This window comes from Bubalus kerabau, chromosome X (genome assembly GCF_029407905.1).
Source record: "Bubalus kerabau isolate K-KA32 ecotype Philippines breed swamp buffalo chromosome X, PCC_UOA_SB_1v2, whole genome shotgun sequence".
Classification (NCBI taxonomy): domain Eukaryota; kingdom Metazoa; phylum Chordata; class Mammalia; order Artiodactyla; family Bovidae; genus Bubalus; species Bubalus kerabau.
The window spans coordinates 60,269,891-60,294,669 of NC_073647.1; positions in this window are offsets into that span (position 1 = coordinate 60,269,891).

Here is a 24,779-nt window from a genome sequence, read left to right on the forward strand (position 1 = left end):
GCCAGGCCTCCCTGTCCATCACCAACTCCCAGAGTTCACTCAAACTCACTTCCATTGAGTCGGTGATACCATCCAGCCATCTCATCATCTGTCATCCCCTTTTCCTCCTGCCCCCAATGCCACCCAGAATCAGAGTATTTTCCAAAGGTTCAATCCGTCCCATTAGGTGGCCAAAGTACTGGAGTTTCAGCTTTAGCATCATTCCTTACAAAGAACACCCAGGGCCGATCTTCTTCAGAATGGACTGGCTGGATCTCCTTGCAGTCCAAGGGACTCTCAAGAGTCTTCTCCAACACCACAGTTCAAAAGCATCAATTCTTCAGCGCTCAGCTTTCTTCACAGTCCAACTCTCACATGCATACATGACCACAGGAAAAACCATAGCCTTGACTAGACGGACCTTTGTTGGCAAAGTAATGTCTCTAGTTTTTAATATGCTATCTAGGTTGATCATAACTTTCCTTCCAAGGAGTAAGCGTCTTTTAATTTCATGGCTACAATCACTACCTTCAGTAATTTTGGAGCCCAAAAAAATAAAGTCTGACACTGTTTCCACTGTTTCCCCATCTATTTCCCATGAAGTGATGGGAACAGATGCCATGATCTTAGTTTTCTGAATGTTGAGCTTTAAGCCAACTTTTTCACTCTCCTCTTTCACTCTCATCAAGAGGCTCTATAGTTCCTCTTCACTTTCTGCCATAAGGGTGGTGTCATCTGCATATCTGAGGTTATTGATATTTCTCCCGGCAATCTTGATTCCAGTTTGTGCTTTATCCAGCCCAGCTTTTCTCATGATGTTATCTGCATACAAGTTAGATAAGCAGGGTGACAATGTATAGCCTTGGTACACTCCTTTTCCTATTTGAAACCAGTCTGTTGTTCCATGTCCAGTTCTAATTGTTGCTTCCTGACCTGCATATAGGTTTCTCAGGAGGCAGATCAGGTGGTCTGGTATTCCTATCTCTTTCAGAATTTTCCACAGTTTATTGTGATCCACACAGTCAAAGGTTTGGCATAGTCAATAAAGCAGAAATAGATGCTTTTCTGGAATTCTCTTGCTTTTTCCATGATCCAGCGGATGTTGGCAATTTGATCTCTAGTTCCTCTGCCTTTTCTAAAACCAGCTTGAACATATGGAAGTTCACGGTTCACGTATTGCTGAAACCTGGCTTGGAGAATCTTGAGTATTACTTTACTAGTGTGTAAGATGAGTGCAATTGTGTGGTAATTTGAGCATTCTTTGGCATTGCCTTTCTTTGGGATGGGAATGAAAACTGACCTTTTCCAGTCCTGTGGCCACTGCTGAGTTTTCCAAATTTGCTGGTATATTGAGTGCAGCACTTTCAAAGCATCATCTTTCAGGACCTGGAACAGCTCAACTGGAATTCCATCATCTCCACTAGTTTTGTTCATAGTGATGCTTTCTAAGGTCCACTGGTCTTCACATTCCAGGATGTCTGGCTCTAGGTGAGTAATCACACCATAGTGATTATCTGGGTCATGAAGATCTTTTTTGTACAGTTCTTCTGTGTATTCTTGGCATCTCTTCTTAATATCTTCTGCTTCTGTTAGGTCCATACCATTTCTGTCTTTTATCGAGCCCATCTTTGCATGAAATATTCCCTTGGTATCTCTAATTTTCTTGAAGAGATCTCTAGTCTTTCCCATTCTGTTGTTTTCCTCTATTTCTTTGCAGTGATCACTGAGGAAGGCTTTCTTATCTCTTCTTGCTATTCTTTGAAACTCTGCATTCAGATGCTTATATCTTTCCTTTTCTCCTTTGCTTTTCGCTTCTCTTCTTTTCACAGCTATTTGTAAGGCCTCCTCAGACAGCCATTTTGCTTTTTTGCATTTCTTTTCCATGGGGATGGTCTTGATCCCTGTCTCCTGTACAATGTCACGAACCTCCATCCATAGTTCATCAGGTACTCTATCTATTTAGATCTAGTCCCTTAAATCTGTTTCTCACTTCCACTGTATAATCATAAGGAATTTGATTTAGGTCATACCTGAATGGTCTAGTGGTTTTCCCTACTTTCTTCAATTTAAGTCTGAATTTGGCAATAAGGAGTTTATGATTTGAGCCACAGTCAGCCCCCAGTGTTGTTTTTACTGACTGTATAGAGCTTCTCCGTCTTTGGCTGCAAAGAATATAATCAATCTGATTTCGGTGTTGACCATCTCGTGATGTCCATGTAGAGAGTCTTCTCTTGTGTTTTTGGAAGAGCGTGTTTGCTATGACCCTATAAGTAGAGAAGAAGCACATAAAAATATGGAAATTAAAAGTCAAACTAAAAAAAGATAAAATTACATATTTAATGTCATTGTTAAATTTAACAATTCTGCTAATACCTAGTGTTGGCAAAAATGTAGAGCAACAGGAATTCTCATATATTGCTGATAATAATGTAACATGGTACAGCCATTTTGTAACTCTCAGTCATTTATAAAGTAAAAAATCACTTGTATGACTTGGCAATTCTATTCCTTTTTATTTAGCTAGGAAAAATAGAAGCATATTACACAAAATCTCTTGCACCACCATGTTCAGAGCTACCTTTTCATAGTCAAAATTATTTGGAAACATCTTAATATCTATCAGTGGATAATGAAAAACAAATTGTGGTATAACCATACAATGGGAAACCATTTAGCAATAAAAAAATAAATACATGACATAGTCAACAATGTGTAAGCATCTCAAAATACACCTTGTAGAAGGAAAATATCCAAAAGTAAATGAGTACACACTATGTGATATCATTTATATGTACCTCTAGAAAAAGAAAAAAATATTCTATAATGACAGAAAGCCAATCAGTGTTTCAACTAGCAGAGTGGAATGCAGGTTATTACACTGCAATGGGGCATTATGGGACTTCATTGAGTAATAGAAGCATCCTAATGTCTCTTTGTGGGGTTGATTACACAGGCATTCACATTTGCCAAAACGTTTCAATCTCTGCTCTTATTGCACTTTATTGCATATAAATGACTATTCAATAAATCTGATTTTGAAGGTAAAAATAATGTTATACTATAAAAGATATAGCTATGTTATGTACTGTTTGGAATTTAGATCCTGATCTAAACAAATTCTAAAAAGACACTTTTTTTTTTAATTTTATTTTATTTTTAAACTTTACATAATTGTATTAGTTTTGCCAAATATCAAAATGAATCCGCCACAGGTATACATGTGTTCCCCATCCTGAACCCACTTTTTTAGGCTGTTGGGGAAAGTCAAATGTCCCTGATTAGTTGATGATATTAAGAAACAATTATTGTGTTTTAAAATGATCATTTCATTGAGATATTGTTTAAAAAACAAACTCCTTATGTATTGTAAATATATTTTTTAGATTTTTGTAATGTTTTATAATATCTGAGATTTGCTTCAAAATAATCCTAAGCAGAAAGTAGTAAGTGAACATATAAATGAAAGTCGATTGGTCATATGTAGGTAATTAATGAAGCAAGGCAATAGGTACTGTGAAGTGAGGTTCATAACTGCATAATCTTTACTTTTGCAAGCATTCAACATTTTCATTATAAACGTTTTAAAATGATCAAATAGCATTATACTTGTTTGTTTAGCCACTAAATCGTTTCCGACTCTTTTGCTACCCCATGGGCTCTAGCCCACAAGGCTCCTCTGTCCATGGAATTTCTCCAGCAAGAATACTGGAAAGTGAAAGTGAAAGTGAAAGTCGCTTAGTCCTGTCCAACTTTTTGAGACTTCATGGACTGTACAGTTCATGGAATTCTCCAGGTCAGGATACTGGAGTGTGTAGCCTATCCCTTCTCCAGTGGATCTTCCCAACCCAGGAATCGAATCAGTGTCTCCTGCATTGCAGGAGGATTCTTTACCAACTGAACTATCAGAGAAGCCTAAGAATACTGGAATGGGTAGCCATTTTCTTCTCCAGCAGATGTTCCCAATCCAGGGATCAAACTTGCGATTACTGCATTGGTAGACATATTTTTCGCCACTGAGCCAACAGCGAAGCCCCAGCATTATAGTACAATTCCATATTTTGCACATGTATGTAGAAAAGCTATTTCATAAATAGATTTTCATCATAAGCCTTAAAGGATACGCACAAAAGCTTTGGCAATTGTGATTACCCTTAGAGCTTGGAAATTCAGACTATTGAAATTGCTTTTCATTTTGATTTCTGTGTGTTTGACTCTTTTCTACAGTGAGATTTATTACTTGTAATTAAAATACGTATAATACAGAGTGAAGTAAGCCAGAAAGAAAAACACCAATACAGTATACTAACGCATATATATGGAATTTAGAAAGATGGTAACAATAAACCCTGTATACGAGACAGCAAAAGAGACACTGATGTATAGAACAGTCTTTGGACTCTGTGGGAGAGGGAGAGGGTGGGATGATTTGGGAGAATGGCATTGAAATATGTATAATATCATATACGAAACAAGTCACCAGCCCAGGTTCGATGCATGATACTGGATGCTTGGGGCTGGTGCACTGGGACCACCCAGAGGGATGGTAATGGGGAGGGAGGAGGGAGGAGGGTTCAGGATGGGGAACACGTGTATACCTGTGGCAGATTCATTTTGATATATGGCAAAACCAATACAATATTGTAAAGTTAAAAAATAAAATAAAAATAAAATAAAATACATATAAATAATTATAAAAATTATAAAGCAATTGATTACCATTAATTAAAATTATATTATTTTGTATTCAGAAAATAAGTCAACAAAATTCCCAAGGACAGTTTTATCTACAGTTTGCTGGAGGACACATTTTCAATATGTTCCTGGGAACATTCCTCTTTTTGACTTCTTTTTTCAGAAGATTGTGTCAAATGTGATAGCATTCATGGTTGTTTTTTTTTTGTTTGTTTGTTTGTTTTTTTGCATTTTTACCAACTCTATCCAGTACTTGTATTTACATCACTTTTCCTTGACTGGTTTGAAATGCCAACTTGCTGAATCCTCAGATCACTTCATTTAAACTTCTATTATGGCTTTAACTCCTAAAAGATTGGCATTTAACTTCCTAAACAATATAACTCTAACCAGTTTTTCAAAACTTATGTTCCAAAGTGTAGTAAGGAGACAGCATCATGTGGCCAAAGTGAATGTATTTAGCAAAAAGCAGATAGATTAAAATCACAACCTTGATATCAGTAGAGTGCCTTTGAACAAATTATTCAACTCCATTGGGCCTCAGTTATCCTTATTTTTAAAATAGACATAAAAAGTGTTATTACCACACAGGACTGAATATAGGAAAATACAAGAAAGCATGTGAGGCTTTTAAAACATAATATATGCTCAAAAAATGTTGGTTTTCCTTTCCTCTAGCCCCATACATAACACCTATGTGCCATTAAAATTTTATTAAACTCTTTGTGCTTAAATAAACACCCCTAAACTTTAACAGGTTTAAGTGAAGTGATTTGAAAATCTGAGGCATTTCAAACTAGTCAATGAAAAGAGATGAAAAAGCAAGTATAGTAAGATAGTAAAGATGTAAATTTTCCAGTTAGAATGCTTTCATTCTGCTTAAGTCTGCCTGCAAGGTTATACATTCTTCAAGGTCCAACCTAAATAGTATTATTTCCAAGGAGCCTTTTCTGATTCCCAAGTTAAATGTTTTCTCCCTCTTTTCAATTCTGCTTAAAACCACATACTTTTTTTTTTGACATATTCCTTGCCTTATTCATTACTGTTACCTTTATCCAGGTATTGTCTCTCTACTAATAATATTTTATACTAGTTTTAAAGTCATAAACTATGTCTTAACTGTTTTTATATAAATTATAATATTCATCACAGAGCCATTAACAGTGTGGGCATATATTATAGTATTATAAATTTGGTAGTAGGAGTAGGGAACAATAAGAATACAGTAATGGTGATGATTAGAATAGCAAAGATCTTGTATATGAAGTATAAGACATGAAAAGTTACTGTTCTAGTGAGTGGATTGAATTTGGAGATTTGAATTGACATACATACACTACTAAGTATAAAATAGGGCTTCCCAGGTGGCACAGTGGTAAAGAATCCATCTGTCAAGCAGGAGATTCAGGTTTGATCCCTGGGTTAGGAAGATTCTCTGGAGGAGGAAAAAGGCAACCAATTCCAGTATCATTGCCTGGGAAGTTCCACGAACAGAGGAGCCTGGAAGGCTACAGGCCATAGGGTTGCAAAGAGTTGGACACAACTAAACAGCAGCAGCAGCATGTATAAAGCAGATAACTAATGAAAACCTACTATATAGAACAGGGAACTCTACTCAGTGCTCTGTGGTGACCTAATTGGGAAGAAAATTTTAGAAAGAGGGGATATATGTATACATGTAACTGATTCAGTCTGCTATATAGCAGAAACTAATGAAACATTATAAAGCAACAATATTTCTTAATGACTCTCCTATGTTGTTATAAGAAAGGCAATAAGCATGGGCATAGGATATGTAATACAGAATGAAGCAGGGCAAAGGCTAATAGACTTTTGCCAAGAGAATGCACTGGTCATAGCAAACATCCTCTTCCAACAACACCAGAGGAGACTCTACACATGAAAATCACCAGATGGTGGACATCGAAACCAGATTGACTATATTCTTTGCAGCCAAAGATGGAGAAGCTCTATACAGTCAGCAAAAAGGAGACTGGAAGCTGACTGGGGCTTGGATCATGAACTCCTTATTGCCAAATTCAGACTGAAATTGAAGAAAGTGGAGAAAATCACTAGACCATTCAGGTATGACCTAAGTCAAATCCCTTATGACTATACAGTGGAAGTGAGAAATAAATTTAAGGGATTAGATCTGAGAGAGTGCCTGATTAACTATGGATGGAGACTCGTGACATTGTACAGGAGACAGGAATCAAGACCATCCCCGTGGAAAAGAAATGCAATAAAGCAAAATGGCTGTCTTAGGAGGCCTTACAAGTAGCTGTGAAAAGATGGGAAGTGAAAAGCAAAGAAGAAAAGGAAAGATATTAGCATCTGAATGCAGAGTTCCAAAGAATAGCAAGGAGAGATAAGAAAGCCTTACTCAGCGATCAATGCAAAGAAATAGAGGAAAACAACAGAATGGGAAAGACTACAGATCTCTTTAAGAAAATTAGAGATACCAACGGAACATTTCATGCAAAGATGGGCTCAATAAAGGGCAGAAATAGTATGGACCTAACAGAAGCAGGAGATATTAATAAGAGGTGGCAAGAATACACAAAAGATTTTCACAACCAAGATAATCATGATGGTGTGATCACTCACCTAGAGCAAGACATCCTGGAATGTGAAGTCAAGTGGGCCTTAGAAAGCAGCACTATGAACAAAGCTAGTGGAGGTGATGGAATTCCAATTCAGCTATTCCAAATCCTGAAAGATGATGCTGTGAAAGTGCTGCACTCAATATGCCAGCAAATTTGGAAAACTCAGCAGTGGCCACAGGACTGGAAAAGTTCAGTTTTCATTCCCATCCCAAAGAAAGGCAATGCCAAAGAATGCTCAAACTACTGCACAATTGCACTCATCTCACACACTAGTAAAGTAATGCTTAAAATTCTCCAAGCCAGGCTTCAGCAATATGTGAACCGTGAAATTCCAGATTTTCAACTGGCTTTAGAAAAGGCAGAGGAACCAGAGATCAAATTGCCAACATCCGCTGGATCATGGAAAAAGAGAGTTCCAGAAAAACATCTATTTCTGCTTTATTGACTATGCCAAAGCCTTTGACTGTGTGGATCACAATAAACTGTGGAAAATTCTGAAAGAGATGGGAATACCAGACCAACTGATCTGCCTCTTGAGAAGCCTGTATGCAGGTCAGGAAGCAACAGTTAGAACTGGACATGGAACAACAGACTGGTTCCAAATAGGAAAAGGAGTACGTCAAGGCTGTATATTGTCACCCTGCTTATTTAACCTATATGCAGAGAACATCATGTGAAACGTTGGGCTGGATGAAGCACAAGCTGGAATCAAGATTCCCAGGAGAAATTTCAATAACCTCAGATATGCAGATGACACGAGACCCCTATGGCAGAAAGTGAGGAAGAACTATAGAGCCTCTTGATGAAAGTGAAAGAGGAGAGTGAAAAAGTTTGCTTAAAGCTTAGCGTTCAGAAAACTAAGATAATGGCATCCAGGCCCATCACTTCATGGCACGTAGATGGGGAAACAGTGGAAACACTGGCTGACTTTATTTTTGGGGGCTCCAAAATCACTGCAGATGGTGACTGCAGTCATGAAATTAAAAGGCACTTACTTCTTGGAAGGAAAGTTATGACCAACCTAGATAGCATATTCAAAACCAGAGACATTACTTTGCCAACAAAGGTCCGTCTAGTCAAGGCTATGGATTTTCCATTGGTCATGTAGGGATGTTAGAGTTGGACTATAAAGAAAGCTCAGTGCAGAAGAATTGATGCTTTTGAACTGTGGTGTTGGAGAAGACTCTTGAGAGTCCCTTGGACTGCAAGGAGATCCAACCAGTCCATCCTAAAGGAGAGCAGTCCTTGGTGTTCATTGGAAGGACTGATGTTGAAGCTGAAACTCCAATAATTTGGCCACCTGATGCAAAGAGGTAACTCATTTGAAAAGACCCTGATGCTGGGAAAGATTGAGGGCAGGAGGAGAAGGGGACAACGTAGGATTAGATGGTTGGATGGCATCATCGACTCGATGTAGATCAGTTTGGGTGGATTCCGGGAGTTGGTGATGGACAGGGAGGCCTGACGTGTTGCAGTTCATGGGGTCGCATAGAGTTGGACATGAGCAAACGACTGAACTGAAATGAACTAGGATATTTAAAGACAAATATATGTGTTCTGCATATCTACAGTGCTTAAGAAAGAAAATGGGTAAACTATATAGACTGCAGGAGTTGGCTTAGTATGGATATATCAGAACATGATTGGCTAAAGACAGGAAAATGATGTATTTAAATAGAAAGCATCAAATTTAAATTTGATTCATTGCCTAGCATCATGGGAACACTCAATATTATACTAGCTTTGAGGATAGTTATTGATATTTGTACTATGCAAATTCTCAAATAAATATATTAATATAGAATATGTAGAATGATCAACATTAATCATTAATAGTAAATAGCCATATTTTTATTTTCATGCAGGTCCGCTAGACAACATCTAGTAGAAGCCATCTTCCAAGATTCTATAAGAAAAGCTCCAAGTTTCTTTCTTCTGAATCAGATTCCCACAAAATACAAATATACGTTCAGTTCAGTTCAGTTGCTCAGTCGTGTCTGACTCTTTGTGACTCCATGAATCACAGCACCAGGCCTCCCTGTCCAGCACCAACTCCCAGAGTTCACTCAGACTCATGTCCATCGAGTCAGTGATGCCATCCAGCCATCTCATCCTCTGTCGTCCCTTCTTCTCCTGCCCCCAATCCCTCCCAGCATCAGAGTCTTTTCCAATGAGTCAACTCTTCACATGAGGTGGCCAGAGTACTGGAGTTTCAGCTTTAGCATCATTCCTTCCAAAGAAATCCCAGGGCTGATCTCCTTCAGAATGGACTGGTTGGATCTCCTTGCAGTCCAAGGGACTCTCAAGAGTCTTCTCTAACACCACAGTTCAAAAGCATCGATTCTTCGATGCTCAGCTTTCTTCACAGTCCAACTCTCACATCCATACATGACCACAGGAAAAACCATAGCCTTGACTAGATGGACCTTTGTTGGAAAAGTAATGTCTCTGGTTTTGAATATGCTATCTAGGTTGGTCATAACTTTCCTTCAAAGGAGTAAGCGTCTTTTAATTTCATGGCTGTCATCACCATCTGCAGTGATTTTTGACCCCCCAAAAATAAAGTCTGACACTGTTTCCACTGTTTCACCATCTATTTCCCATGAAGTGATGGGACCAGATGCCATGACCTTAGTTTTCTGAATGTTGAGCTTTAAGCCAACTTTTTCACTCTCCACTTTCACTTTCATCAAGAAGCTTTTTAGTTCCTCTTCACTTTCTGCCACAAATACACATTAGGAGCTATTGATACAATTACCAATAAGAGATGAATGAGTTACTCTTTCAAATTGGATGTTATAGTTTGCAATAGGCCAATAATACACTGGAAGCAAACAGGAAAGGTAAAATTTTAAGACATCAGACAGCTACAGAAGTAAGAAGATCAACATGAATTAGCATTTTAGAAAGGAGAAAACCTTTAAGACACTAAGCATAGTCAGCTTCCTCTTCTAGAAGCAATTTGAAAATCTAGTTATGGGTCAGAATAGACAATCTTGGTGTGGCTAAGGCAGAGGGCTACTACTTGGGAAAAAGAAACCAGCATACTGATGATCCCATGAGACCAGAGTGACAAGGTTGGAGAATTTAGGGTCTTAAAATTTCAGCCAAGATATTCACTATATTCTAAATCTAAACACAGTAGGAGGCAAACAAATTATTCTAATATCCTATAAAAATAGAGTTGAATTTTTTTTCTGGTCTTATATTACTAAGGGAGCAAGTGTATGCCTAGATAGAAGCCTTAAAAGAAAAAGAAAAAAAAAAAAAGATGAGAGTTGAAATCCTAGAATGGTTTTCCCTAAGAGAACGTGCCATTTGTGCATGGCAGAAGACTAAGAATCTAGGCCTGGCCCCTAGCAGAGGGCCTTTAGTGGAGGACAGATACACCTGTATATGTGTTAGCCAATTGTTAGATACTTCATGGGCAAAACTGGAGACTTGAAGAAGTTCAAACACAGTCATTATCATTTATCCTGGAGACATCTGCTAAATCCTAAAGCTATGATGCCATACAAAAAAAAAAAAATATATATATATATATATATATATATATATATATATATATATCTGAAAATGAAAGGGTAAAAGTCCCCACAAATTCTGAGGAGGCAAAAATTTGTTTGAATAACCTATGAAATCCCTGTAAGGTCACATCCATATACCAGGAAACAAACCAGAGGTAGATAGTAACTTACCAAACCTGCTATAGAGCCTCAACACAGTTCTGTTCCTGATTTGATTAAGGTGATAAGCTTCTCCTCTCATTTGTGCCTAACACATAAAATGTTAAACACTCTCTGTTAAAAGATAATATTATCTTGACTCTATATGGCTCTTTTATATACAGTGAACACAATCCAATTAAAAATCAATAGAGTCAACTACAAGAATAGTTTCATATATATGTATAACTGAATTATTTTTCTGTACACCTGAAACAATCACAATATTGTTAACCAACTATACTCCAATATAAAATAAAAAGCTTAAAAATCTATAGAGACAACTACATGTGACTAATAATGCAGGATAAATAAAAAAGGCAACAGAAAAATTATAGGTGATCCTGGCATTTGAGCTTAGCAAACAACTTCAAATATCATTGGGTATCTGATTATACTCTTGCTATAAAAATTATAATGCATAGATTCATATATATATATATATATATGCACACATATGAATACATGTTAAGTCACTTCAGCTGTGTTCAACTCTGTGTGACCCAATGGACTGTAGCCCACCAGGCTCTTCTGTCCATGGTACTATTCAGGCAAGAATACTGGAGTGAATTGCCACACTCTCCTCATTTACATACATAATACTGTAGAAAGTTGAATTGTGTCTCCTCAATAGTTATGTCTGGAGAAGGCAATGGCACCCCACTCCAGTACTCTTGCCTGGAAAATCCCATGGGTGGAGGAGCCTGGTGGGCTGCAGTCCATGGGGTCCCTCCGAGTTGGACACAGCTGAGCGACTTCATTTTCACTTTTCACTTTCATGCATTGGAGAAGGAAATGGCAACCCACTCCACTGTTCTAGCCTGGAGAATCCCAGGGACGGAGGAGCCTGGTGGGCTGCCGTCTACGGGGTCGCACAGAGTTGGACACGATTGAAGTGACTTAGCAGTAGTAGCAGTAGCAATAGTTATGTCAAGCTTCCCAGGTGGCTCAGACTGTAAAGCGTCTGCCTATGATGCCTACCATGTGTGAGACCAGGGTTCAATCCCTGGGTCGAGAAGATCTCCTGGAGAAGGAAATGGCAACCCACTCCAGTATCCTTGCCTGGAAACCCCCATGGACAGTGGAACCTGGTAGGCCACAGTCCATGGGGTCGCAAAGAGTCGGACATGACTGAGCAACTTCATTTCACTTCACTTCAATAGTTATGTCAAAATCTAACTCCTCAATACATATGAATATAACCTGATTTGTCAATAAGGTATTTGAGATGCAATAAAGTTCCTGGTTGGCTGCAGTCCATGGGGTCACTAAGAGTCAGACAGGACTGAGCGACTTCACTTTTACTTTTCACTTTCATGCATTGGAGAAGGAAATTGCAAACCACTCCAGTGTTCTTGCCTGGAGAATCCAAGGGATGGGGGAGCCTGATGGGCTGCTGTCTATGGGGTCGCATAGAGTAGGAAACAACTGAAGCGACTTAGCAGCAGCAGCAGCAGCAGCAAAGTTATGCTAAGACCTTGCTAGTCATAGTGGACTCTATGTATAAGCCAGAAATAGGAGTGATGCACCTAAAAGTCAAGGAATACCAAAGGTTTTCATCAATCACCAGAAGCTAGGAAGAGGCAAGGAAAGATTTTTTCTTAGAGACTTTAGAGGGAGCATGGCCTTTACAACAACTTGATTTCTGGTTTCTAGCCTGAAGAACTGAGAAAATAAATTTCTTTCCTTTTAAGTCACTCAATATTTTTTTAATGGTAGGTCTAGGAAACTAATATACATACATTTGTTGTTATTTGGTTGCTAAGTCATGTCCAACTCTTTGTGACCCTATGAATTTCAACACACCAAGCTCCTCTGTCCTCCATTATTTCCTAGAGTTTGTTCATAGTCATGGCCATTGAGTTGGTGATGCTCTCTAACCATCTTATCCTCTACCACCTCCTTCTCCTTTTGCATTCAATCTTTCCAAGCATTAGGGTCTTCTCCAATAAGCCAGCTCTTCATATCAGGTGGCCAAAGTATTGGAGCTTCAGCTTCAGTATCAGTCCTTCCAATGAATATTCAGGGTTGATTTTCTTTAGGTTTGACTGGCTTGATCTCCGTACAGTCCAAGGGATTCTCAAGAGTTTTCTCCAGAACCACATTTTGTAAGCATCAATTCTTCAGGTAAATATGTTGGCTGGCATTGAATTAACCAACAAAATTTCAGTCAAAGTGGCTGAAATTCAGGAGACAGGGTAAAAAAAAGGAGCTGGCCATAAAGAAGGAGGCACAAATCTTTGCATAAATATTCTTTTCAATTCCTTGAGAAAATTTTAACCTATGCAGGTACAGACAAAATTCTATTAGGCCTGGCAGATATTAGTTACTGAAAGTCTAGAAAGTTGGGCAAAAATTATAGAAGCCGCACAGTGCAGAGATGGTGTTTGGGTTTAAGCCTAGCCAGAGTGGAGAGATGTTGTTAGACATATTGGGCTTCCTTGAGACCTTGCTTGTGTCTCCATGGCTAGACATTAAAAAATCTCCTGCAATGCAGGAGACCTTGGTTGACTCCCTGAGTCAGGAAGATTCTCTGGAGAAGGGAACACGATCCCATTCCAGTATTCTTGCCTGGAGAATTCCATAGACAGAGGAGTCTGGTGGGCTACTATCCATAAGGTCACAAAGAGTCAGACACGACTACCGAGTAACACTGAGATCCTAACAGCCATAACCCAGAAGTAAAGAACATACCCCAGAATAATGCCTATACCAGGTATGTAAGAACAAAACTGAAATACAGGCTAGCAAATTTATAAAACAAGCTTTAGGATGGTTAAGGTGATCTTCTGAAAATTTAACTGTACTCTGGGGCAAAATATGATACTCCAGAGAGGAATATTTACATAATCAGATCCTTCTAAACCTTTAAGGAACAATGTACAACATAGAATAATATATGTGTGTGTGTATATATATATATACATATATATATATATATATATATATATATATATATGGCATGTAGAGTCAGTAATAAAGAAGTACAGTACTCTGGTAAGAAAGATAACCATCAAAAAATCTGTAAACAATAAATGATGGGGAGGGTGTGGAAAAAGGGAACCCTCTTACACGGTTGGTGGGAATGTAAATTGACATAGCCAATAAGGAGAACTGTATGGAATTTCCTTAAAGAACTAAAAACAGAACTATCATATGACATTCCTGGGCACATACCTGGAGAAAACCATAATTCCGAAAAACACATGCACCCAAAGTTTATTGCAACAGCCCGGATATGGAAGCAACCTAAATGTCCATAAACAGAGAAATGGGTAAAGAAGATGTGGCACATATATCCAATGGAATATTCAGTTCAGTTCAGTTCAGTCGCTTAGTCGTGTCCGACTCTGCAACCCCATGAATTGCAGCACAACAGGCCTCCCTGTTCATCAGCAACTCCCGGAGTTCACTCAAACTCATGTCCATTGAGCCACTGATGCCAGCAAAAACAAGACCAGGGGACCATCTTCTGTCGTCCCCTTCTCATCCTGCCCCCAATCCCTCACAGCCTCAGAGTCATTTCCAATGAGTCAACCCTTCACATGAGGTGGCAAAAGTATTGCAGTTTCATCTTTAGCATCAGTCCTTCCAATGAACAACCAGGACTGATCTCCTTTACAATGGACGGGTTGGATCTCCATGCAGTCCAAGGGGCTCTCAAGAGTCTTCTTCAACACCACAGTTCAAAAGCATCAATTCTTCGGTGCTCAGCTTTCTTCACAGTCCAACTCTCGCATCCATACATGACCACAGGAAAAACCATAGCCTTGACTAGACGGACCTTTGCTGGCAAACTGATGTCTCTGTTTTTGAATATGCTATCTAGGTTGGTAATAACTTTCCTTCCAAGGAGTAAGCATCTTTTAATTTCATGGCTGCAATCACCATCTGCAGTGATTTTGGAGACCCCAAAATAAAGTCTGACACTGTTTCCACTGTTTGCCCATCTATTTCCCATGAAGTGATGGGATGAGATGCCATGATCTTAGTTTTCTGAATGTTGAGCTTTAACCCAACATTTTCACTCTCCACTTTCTCTTTCATCAAGAGGCTTTTTAGTTCCTCCTCATTTATGCCATAAGGGTGGTATAATCTGCATATCTGAGCTTATGGATATTTCTCCCAGCAATCTTGATTCCAGCTTGTGCTTCATCCAGCCCAGCGTTTCTCATGATGTATTCTGCATAGAAGTTAAATAAGCAGGGTGACGATATATAGCCTTGACGTACTCCTTTTCCTATTGGGAACCAGTATGTTGTTCCATGTCCAGTTCTAACTGTTGCTTCCTGACCTGCATACAGGTCTCTCAAGAGGCAGGTCAGGTGGTCTGGTATTCCTCTCTTTCAAAATTTTCCACAGTTTGTTGTGATCCACAGAGTCAAAGGTTTGTCATAGTCAATAAAGCAGAAATAGATGTTATTCTGGAACTCTCTTGCTTTTTCCATGATCCAGTGGATGTTGGCAATTTGATCTCTGGTTCCTCTGCCTTTTCTAAAACCAGCTTGAACATCAGGAAGTTCACGGTTCATGTATTACTGAAGCCTGGCTTGGAGAATTTTGAGCATTACTCTACTAGCGTGTGAGATGAGTGCAATTGTATGGTATTTTGAGCATTCTTTGCATTGCCTTTCTTTGGGATTGGAATGAAAATTCCCTTTTCCAGTCCTGTGGCCACTTCTGAGTTTTCCATATTTGTTGGCATATTAAGTGCAGCACTTTAACAGCATCATCTTCCAGGATCTGAAATAGCTCAACTGGAATTCCATCACCTCCACTAGCTTTGTTCTTAGTGATGCTTCCTAAGGCCCACTTGACTTCACATTCCAGGATGTCTCGCTCTAGGTAAGTGATCACACCATCGTCATTATCTGGATCGTGAAGATCTTTCTTGTACAGTTCTTCTGTGTATTCTTGCCACCTCTTCTTAATATCTTCTGCTTCTGTTAGGTCCATACCATTTCTGTCCTTTATCGAGCCCATCTTCGAATGAAATGTTCCCTTGGTATCTCTAATTTTCTTAAAGAGATCTCTAGTCTTTCCCATTCTGTTGTTTTCCTCTATTTCTTTTCATTTATTACTGAGGAAGGCTTTCTTATCTCTCCTTGCTATTCTTTGGTACTCTGCATTCATATGCTTATATCTTTCCTTTTCTCCTTTGTTTTTCACTTCTCTTCGTTTCACAGCTATTTTTAAGGCCTCTCCAGACAGCCATTTTCTTTTTTGCATTTCTTTTTGGGGGGGATGGTCTTGATCCCTGTCTCCTGTACAATGTCATGAACCTCCATCCGTAGTTTATCAGGCACTCTATGTATCAGATCTAGTCCCTTAAATCTATTTCTCACTTCCACTGTATAATCATAAGGAATTTGGTTTAGGTCATACCTGTATGGTCTAGTGGTTTTCCCTACTTTCTTCAATTTAAGTCTGAATTTGGCAATAAGGAGTTCATGATCTGAGCCACAGTCAGCTCCTGGTCTTGTTTTTGCTGACTGTATAGAGCTTCTCCATCTTTGGCTACACAGAATATAATCAATCTGATTTTGGTGTTGACCGTCTGGTGATGTCCATGTGTAGAGTCTTATCTTGTGTTGTTGGAAGAGGGTGTTTGCTATGACCAGTGCATTCTCCTGGCAAAACTCTATTAGCCTTTGCCCTGCTTCATTCCATATTCCAAGGCCCAATTTTCCTGTTACCCTAGATGTTTCTTTGCTTCCTACTTTTGCATTCCAGTCCCCTATAGTGAAAAGGACATCTTTTTTTTTTTTTTTTGGGGGGGGGGGAGTAGTTCTAAAAGGTCTTGTAGTGTATATATGTTAATAGTACACAGTAGTGTATATATGTTAATTCCAATCTACCAGTTCATCCCAACTCCGGCTTCTTACCTTAGTGTCCATAGACTTGTTCTCTACATCTGTATTTTTATTTCTGTTTTGCAAATAGGTGTATCTCAACTATTTTTCTAGATTCCACATATATGCATTAATACATGATTTTTTTTTCTCTTTCAGACTTACTCTATTCTGACAGTCTCTAGGTCCATCCATGTCTTTGCATATGGTACAATTTTATTGATTTTAATGGCTGAGTAATATTCCACTGCTTCCATTGTGGCTCAGATGGTAAAGAATCCGCCTGCAATGTGGAAAGCTGAGTGCTGAAGAATTGATTGCAGCTGGTAAAGACCTGGGTTCAATCCCTGGTTTGGGAAGATCCCTGGATAAGGGAAAGGCTACCCACTACAGTATTCTGGCCAATGGAAAACCAATGAGAATCTACTGTATAGTACAGAGAACTCTACTCAGTGTCTATGGTGACCTAAATGAGGAAGGCATCCAAAAAAGAGGGAATATATGTATAAATGTACACTTGATTCACTTTTCTGTACAACAGAAACACAATATTTTAAAGCAGCTATACTCCAATACAAATTTTAAATGTACACAAAAATAATAAATAAATACAATTCTCTATAAAAGAAGGCCCAGATATGACCCAAATATCAAAGCTAAAAGGACCTCAAAATAACTATCATTAACATGATAATAAAAATATAAGAAAAGGTGGAAATAATCAAAAGAGATGTAGCATTTCAACAGAAAATCAGACTCTATAAAATGTATAAAATAAACATTAACTTCAAAATACAATATCTAAATCTCACAACTTATTAGATTGTTATAACATCAGATGGAACACAAGATTAGTAAACTTGAAGAAAAAAATAAAAGCATCCAACCTGTAAATTCAAAAATCAGCAAATAATGAATAGGATAGTGAGCTGAAAAAAATATTAAAAATGATTTTGAAATTAGTAGAATATTCAACAAAGAGGTAATAAGGTAATTTGCATATTTTAAAGCTGAATTTATTCATCCCCTGCACATCTACATTTCAAAAAAAAATTCAGTATGAAGAAAAATAGTCCTAACTGAACAAGGTACTATAAACATGAATGAAGAGCACCAGAAAATATGAATATGTTTTTAAATGTATATCCATTTGAAACTCAATGATAATGTCTAATTAGTTTTGAAACCCATGTTACAAATAAATTATACAACAAAAATAAAGGTTGAAGGGAGTAAATGGTGTTAAACTATTGTAAATTTCTTGTATTATTTGGGAAGTAGTAAAAGTTACTTAACAAAAAGTAGAGTCTACTTTATGATAGGTATATATGTAGTCCCTCAGGTAACCACTTATTAATAAAGAGGCATAACTAAAATCTAACACACACACACACACACACACACACACACACAACCCACAAAATAAAGAATACTTGATTTATAGGAAAAAATTAATAAAAGAGAATAAAGAAATACAGAAGAAAAAAAGAACTACAGAATGGATGAGCTAACACACTTAGAATTGGTTTTCTTTAGGGAATAGGAAAAACAGAGAGACAATCATAGAAGTTAGACTTCTTTAACTGTACCTCTTTTTTTTCTTATATGTTTCACCTGGCAACTTTGGGAATTTTATATATATATATATATATATCAGACTTAAAAAAATAAACAAGTTCAAAGGTCTGCAGCAACCAACAGAATGCCCAGTCAAAATGGGAAATTGCAGGAAACTTCCCTTAATTCAGAGGAAGAAGAATGAATCTCACTTATGATGGTCAAACCAATCTGGGAGATGAATGAAGGATTGATTCAGATTCACCTAAATGAGAAATTAGGGAAAAGTAGTTTAGCATAGATCTCGGGTTGGTGAAAGCTGTGAAGATGCATTGCACATGGGTACTGACTGGGAAAGCTACAGGCCTATGGACCTGAAGACTCCTGCTGCAAGGAGATTATAAGACAATACAACAGAATATCTAAGGCTCTGAGAATAAGCAGGAGTGAAATTCCCTGGGAAAATAAGTTATTTAAAAGCAGGCACATATAAGGCTAGAAATGGATAAAAAAAAAAAAAAAAAAAAAAAAAAAAAAATCCCTGCACATGGGCCTAGGCAATAGGCAGGCCAAGCAAAGGCCTGAGTCAACCTAAAGCCTTCATACTAGTTTATTTCAAAGCACAGAACACACTCTGCTAACTAGTAAAGTTCATCCCTGGCAGAGATCCTGTCTTCAGTGATACAGAGGTGGCTGCTTTTGTTTTCAACATCAACAAAAACTCACAAAGCATAAAAAGAGGAAAATATGATCTATTCAAAGAAAAAAAGTGTCAGAGAATGTCCCTGAGGAAACAGGTATCAAAAATAATAGACCAATAATTTAAAGCACATCTTAAATGTGCTCAGAGACTTAAAGAAAAAATAATAAATATCACCACAGAGGTAGAAATTATAGCATGTACAGAACAGAAAGTCTGGAGTCTAAAAATTAATAACTGAATTGCAAAGTTCACTAGAGAGGTTCAACAACAGAATTGAAGAAACTTAAGTTTCAGCCAAGTTTTTCTTGAGGTATATATATTCAACATACAATATTCAACTTGTGTATACATTGACATGTACACCACAGTAAGTCTGGATACCATCTGTCACCATCCAAAGTTAATACAACATTGCATTAGTGATTGTGTTTCCCACGCTGTATGTTTTATCCTCATGGCTTAATATTTTATGACTGGAAATTTGATCTTCTTGATCTCCTTCATCCACTTCACTCATTCTAACCTTCCTCCCCTTTGGCAAACGTCTGTTATCTGTATCTGAGTCTGGGTTTTGTTTCATTTATGTGTTTATTTTTTATATTTCACATATAAGTGAAATCATGCCATATTTGTCTTTGTCTGTCTTGACTCATTTCACTTAGCATAATATCCTCCAAGTCCCTTCAAGTTGTGGTAAGTTGTAAGATGTCTTTCTTCTTAATTGATTGAGTAGTAGTCCATTGTGTGTGTTGGGGGGGGGAGGGTAAAACATCTATCCATTCATCCACAATGGACATTTAGTTTCTATACCTTGGCTATTGTAAATAAAGAACATAGGGGTGCATATATATTTTCAAACTAGGGTTTTCATTTTCTTCAAACAAATACTCATACAGAAATAAAATTGCTGGAAAACAGATTAGTTTTGTTTTTCATTTTTTGAGGACTTTCTATACTATTTTCCATAGTGATTGCACCAATTTACATTACCGTCAACAGTGCATGAGGGTCCCTGTTTCCCACATTTTTATTAACATTTGTTATTGCTTTCTTTTATATAATGGCCATTCTAACAAGTGTGAGATGATATCTCTTTGTGGCCTTGATTGGCATTTTCCCAGTGATTAGTGATGTTAAGCATCTTTTCATGTGCCTACCACTTTTTAAATTGGATTGTTTGTTTTGTTCTAATTGAGTTGTATGAGTTCTTTAAATATTTTGTGTATTCATCCTTTACTAGACATATCATTGGCAAATATCTTCTCCTCTTTAGTAGGTTGCCTTTTCATTTTGTTGACCGTTTCCTTAACTGTGCAGAAGCTTTTTAGTCAATGTAGTCCTATTTGTTTATTTTTATGTTTTTGCCCTTTCTCCTTGAGTCATACCCAGAAAAAACGTCACTAAGACTAATGTCAAGGAGCTTGCCACTTATATCTTCATCTAGGAGTTTGATGGTTTCAGATCTTAAAATCAACACTTTAAAAGAAAGGGGCTATATCTATATCTATCTATCTATCTATTTATCTATCTATATACTTATAGCTGATTCATTTCTTTTTATTAACAGTAGAAGCCAACTCAAATTGTAAAGCAATTATCATCTAGTTAAAAAAAAAACAACTTTAATCCACTTTGAGATAATTTTTGTATAAGGTGTAATATAATGATCCAGCTTCATTCATTTGCATGTAGTTTTCCACTACCATTTATTAAAGAGATAATATTTTCTCTATGGAATATTGTTGGCTCCTTCATTAAATATTAGTTGACCAAATTTGTTTAAGTTAATTTGGTGGGAGGGTCTCAATCATGTTCAATTGATCTATGTGTCTTTTTATGACAGTACCACCCTGTTTTGTGTACTAGAAGCTTGTAGTATAGTTTGAAATCAGAAAATGTGGTGCCTCCCACTTCGTTATATCTTCTCAGGACTTTTTTGGCTATCTGGAGTCATTTGTGGTTCCACATAAATCTTAGGACTGTTTTTACTATTTATGTGAATAATGCCATTGGAATTTTGATAGGGATTACATTGAATCTATAGGTAACTTTGGGTATATGGACATTTTAACAATATCACTTCTTCTAATCCATGAACATCAAATATCTCTTCATTTATTTGTGTCTTCAATTTCTTTCATCAGTGTCTTATAGTTTTATGTGTACAAGTTTTTCATCTCCTTTGTTAACTTTATTCCTAGTTCTTTACTCTTTTAGATGTAATTAAATATAGTATTGCTTTCTTAATTTCTCTTTCTGATAGCTAATTATTGGTATATAGAAACACAACATATTTCTGTATATTTATATTGTATCTTGTAATTTTACTGAATTCACTTTTTAGTTTATTGGTAGTCTTTAGACTTTCTATATAAAGTATAACAGCATCTCATGCAAAGAGTTGACTCATTGGAAAAGACTCTGATGCTGGGAGGGATTGGGGGCAGGAGGAGAAGGGGATGACAGAGGATGAGATGGCTGGATGGCATCACTGACTCGATAGACGTGAGTCTGAGTGAACTCCGGGAGTTGGTGATGGACAGGGGGGCCTGCCGTGCTGCAATTCATGGGGTCGCAAAGAATCGGACATGACTAAGAGACTGAACTGAACTGAACTGAACCATCAACAATTAGTGATACTTTTATATCTTCCTTTATAAATTGTATATCTTTTATTCTTTCTTCTCTCATAACTGATATGGCTAGACTTCCAATACTATAATAATACTTCCAATATTTCCAATTATTTATGGAAGTTATGCCAATACTTCCAATACTCCCGTTGAATAAAAATGAAGAGAATGGGCACCCTTGTCTTGTTCCTAATCTTATAATGAAGGATTTCAGGTGTTCACATTTGAGTATGATATTAATAGTGAGTTTGTCATAAATGGCCTTTATTATGTTGAGATATGTTTCCACAGTACCTACTTTGTTAGGAGTTTTTAACATAAATGGATATTGAATTTTATAAAATGCCTTTTCTGCATCTTTTGAATATATCATACTATTTTGTCTTTCATTTTCTTAATGTGGTACATCATGTTGATTGCTTTGCAATGCTAAAACACCCTTGTATTCCTATAATATATCCCACTTGATCATGATGTATGATCTTTTTACGGTATTGCTGAATTTGGCTTGCTAATTTTTTGTTGAGAAAGTTTTCATCATGTTTATCAGAAGTATCATCAGTCAACTTTTTAAAGGGGCACTTAAAATGATTAATTCTAGATATCCAAAAGAGAAAAAGGATAAAAGAATAGTGAACAAACGATAAGGAATCTATGATAAACTATTAAGCAGATGAATATATCATTACTAAAGTATTAGAAGAAGACATGAAAGAATAAAAGATAGGAGATAATTGAATTAATAATGGGCAATATTTTCCCAAATTTGAGAAAATCATGGAACTATAAATCCGAAAAGCTCAACGAAGTCCAAACAGGATAAATTTAAAAACCTGCATGAAGCTACATTATAATTGAAATTTTGAAAGACAAAAAAAAAAAAAAAAAAAAGAGAGAGAGAGAATCTTGAAAGCAGGAAGAGAATAGTGAGTGGTAGTGTACAAATCTTCAATAATATTAGCAATGGACTTTTTTAGCAGAAAACTTGGAGGCCATAGGCAGTGGGATAATATATTTAAATTGCTGAAAGATTGAACTGGCAAATAAGAATTGTGTATATGTCAGAGAAATTAGCACAGAAAAACAAATACAAAGCATATGAATTTTAAAGGAAGTTGTAAACTGTTTTCTGATTGCAGAGGATATTATTATCTATGTAGAAAATCCTAACAATTCCACCAAAAGTATATCATAACTACTAATCAAATTAGGCTACATTACAAAACAGAAATCAATACAAGAAAATCTGTTTATTTGCTCTACCTCAACAATGAGCAATCCAAAAAGAAATTAAGAAAACCATTTCATTTACAATAGCAACAAGAGAAAAAATAATTACAAATAAATTTAACCACAGAGATGAGAAACCTCTACACTGAAAATTATATTTGTTGAAATAAATTAAAGATATAAATATATAAAAATAAATTCCATGTTCTTGTATTGTAGAATTTAATATAATTAATATGTTAATACTGCCCAAAGTGATCTGTAGATTCAATACATTTCCTATCATTTGATAAAATACTAATGATGGTTTTGCAGAAATATAACTATCAATACTAAAGTGTATATGAATTGCCAAGAGTCCTCATACAAACCAAATAAAAAAAAAGGTTCAAAAAGAACAAATTTACTGGTATCACACTTTTTTATTTCAAATATTACTGCAAACTATTGAGAAAATTGTATACAGGTCACGAAGCAACAGTTAGAACTGGACATAGAACAACAGACTGGTTCCAAATAGGAAAAGAAGTACACCAATACTGTATATTGTCACCCTGCTTATTTAACTTATATGCAGAGTACATCATGAGAAACTGTGGGCTGGATGAAGCACAAGCTGGAATAACTATTGCAAGGAGAAATATCAATAACCTCAGATATGCAGATGACACCACCTTTATGGTAGAAAGTGAAGAAGAACTAAAGAGCCTCTTGATGAAAGTGAAAGAGGAGACTGAAAAAGTTGGATTAAGCTCAACATTCAGAAAACTAAGATCATGGCATGTGGTCCCATCTCTTCATGGCAAATAGTTGGAGAAACAGTGGAAACAGTGGTTGACTTTAATTGCATTTTTACCCCCAGTTAAGCCCCTCTGTGATTACTTTGCCAACAAAGGTCCGTCTTGTCAAGGCTATGGTTTTTTCTGTAGTCATGTATGGATGTGAGAGTTGAACTATAAAGAAAGCTGAGCACTGAAGAATTGATGCTTTTGAACTGTGGTGTTGGAGAAGACTCTTGAGAGTCTCTTGGACTGCAAGGAGATCCAACCAGTCCATCCTAAAGGAGATCAGTCTTGGGAGTTCATTGGAAGGACTGATGTTGAAGCTGAAACTCCAAAATTTTGGCCACCTGATGCGAAGAGCTGACTCATTTGAAAAGACCCTGATGCTGGAAAAGATTGAGGGCAGAAGAGAAAGGGACAACAGAGGATAAGATGTTTGGATGGCATCACCGACTCAATGGACATGAGTTTGGGTAAACTCTGGGAGTTCGTGATGGACAGGGAGTCCTGGCATGCTGTGGTTCATGGGGTCACAAAGAGTCAGACACAACTGAGCTACTGAACTGAACTGACAAGAATCAAAATTGTGTGTGAATTGAGCAAAAACAGACATATAATGCCAAGAAATAGACAAGAGAGCTAAGAAATGCACTCTTACAGTTATTGTCTAGTGATTTTCATCAAGATTTCCAAGACTATTTATTTTTTTTTTTTTTTTTTTTGTTTTTTGTTTTTTGTTTGTTTTTTTTATTTTATTTTATTTTAAATTTTATTTTATTTTTAAACTTAACATAACTGTATTAGATTTGCCAAATATCCAAGACTATTTAATAGGGAAGTGGTCTTTACAAAAAATTTTGTGGAGAAAACTGGATATCCGCATGCAAAAGAATGAAGTTACTCTCATACATTCTAACACACACACACACACACACACAACTCAAAATTGATCAAAGATCCAAATGTAAGAGTTAAAAGTATAAAACACTTACAAGTAAATATAAGGGAAAAGCTTCATGA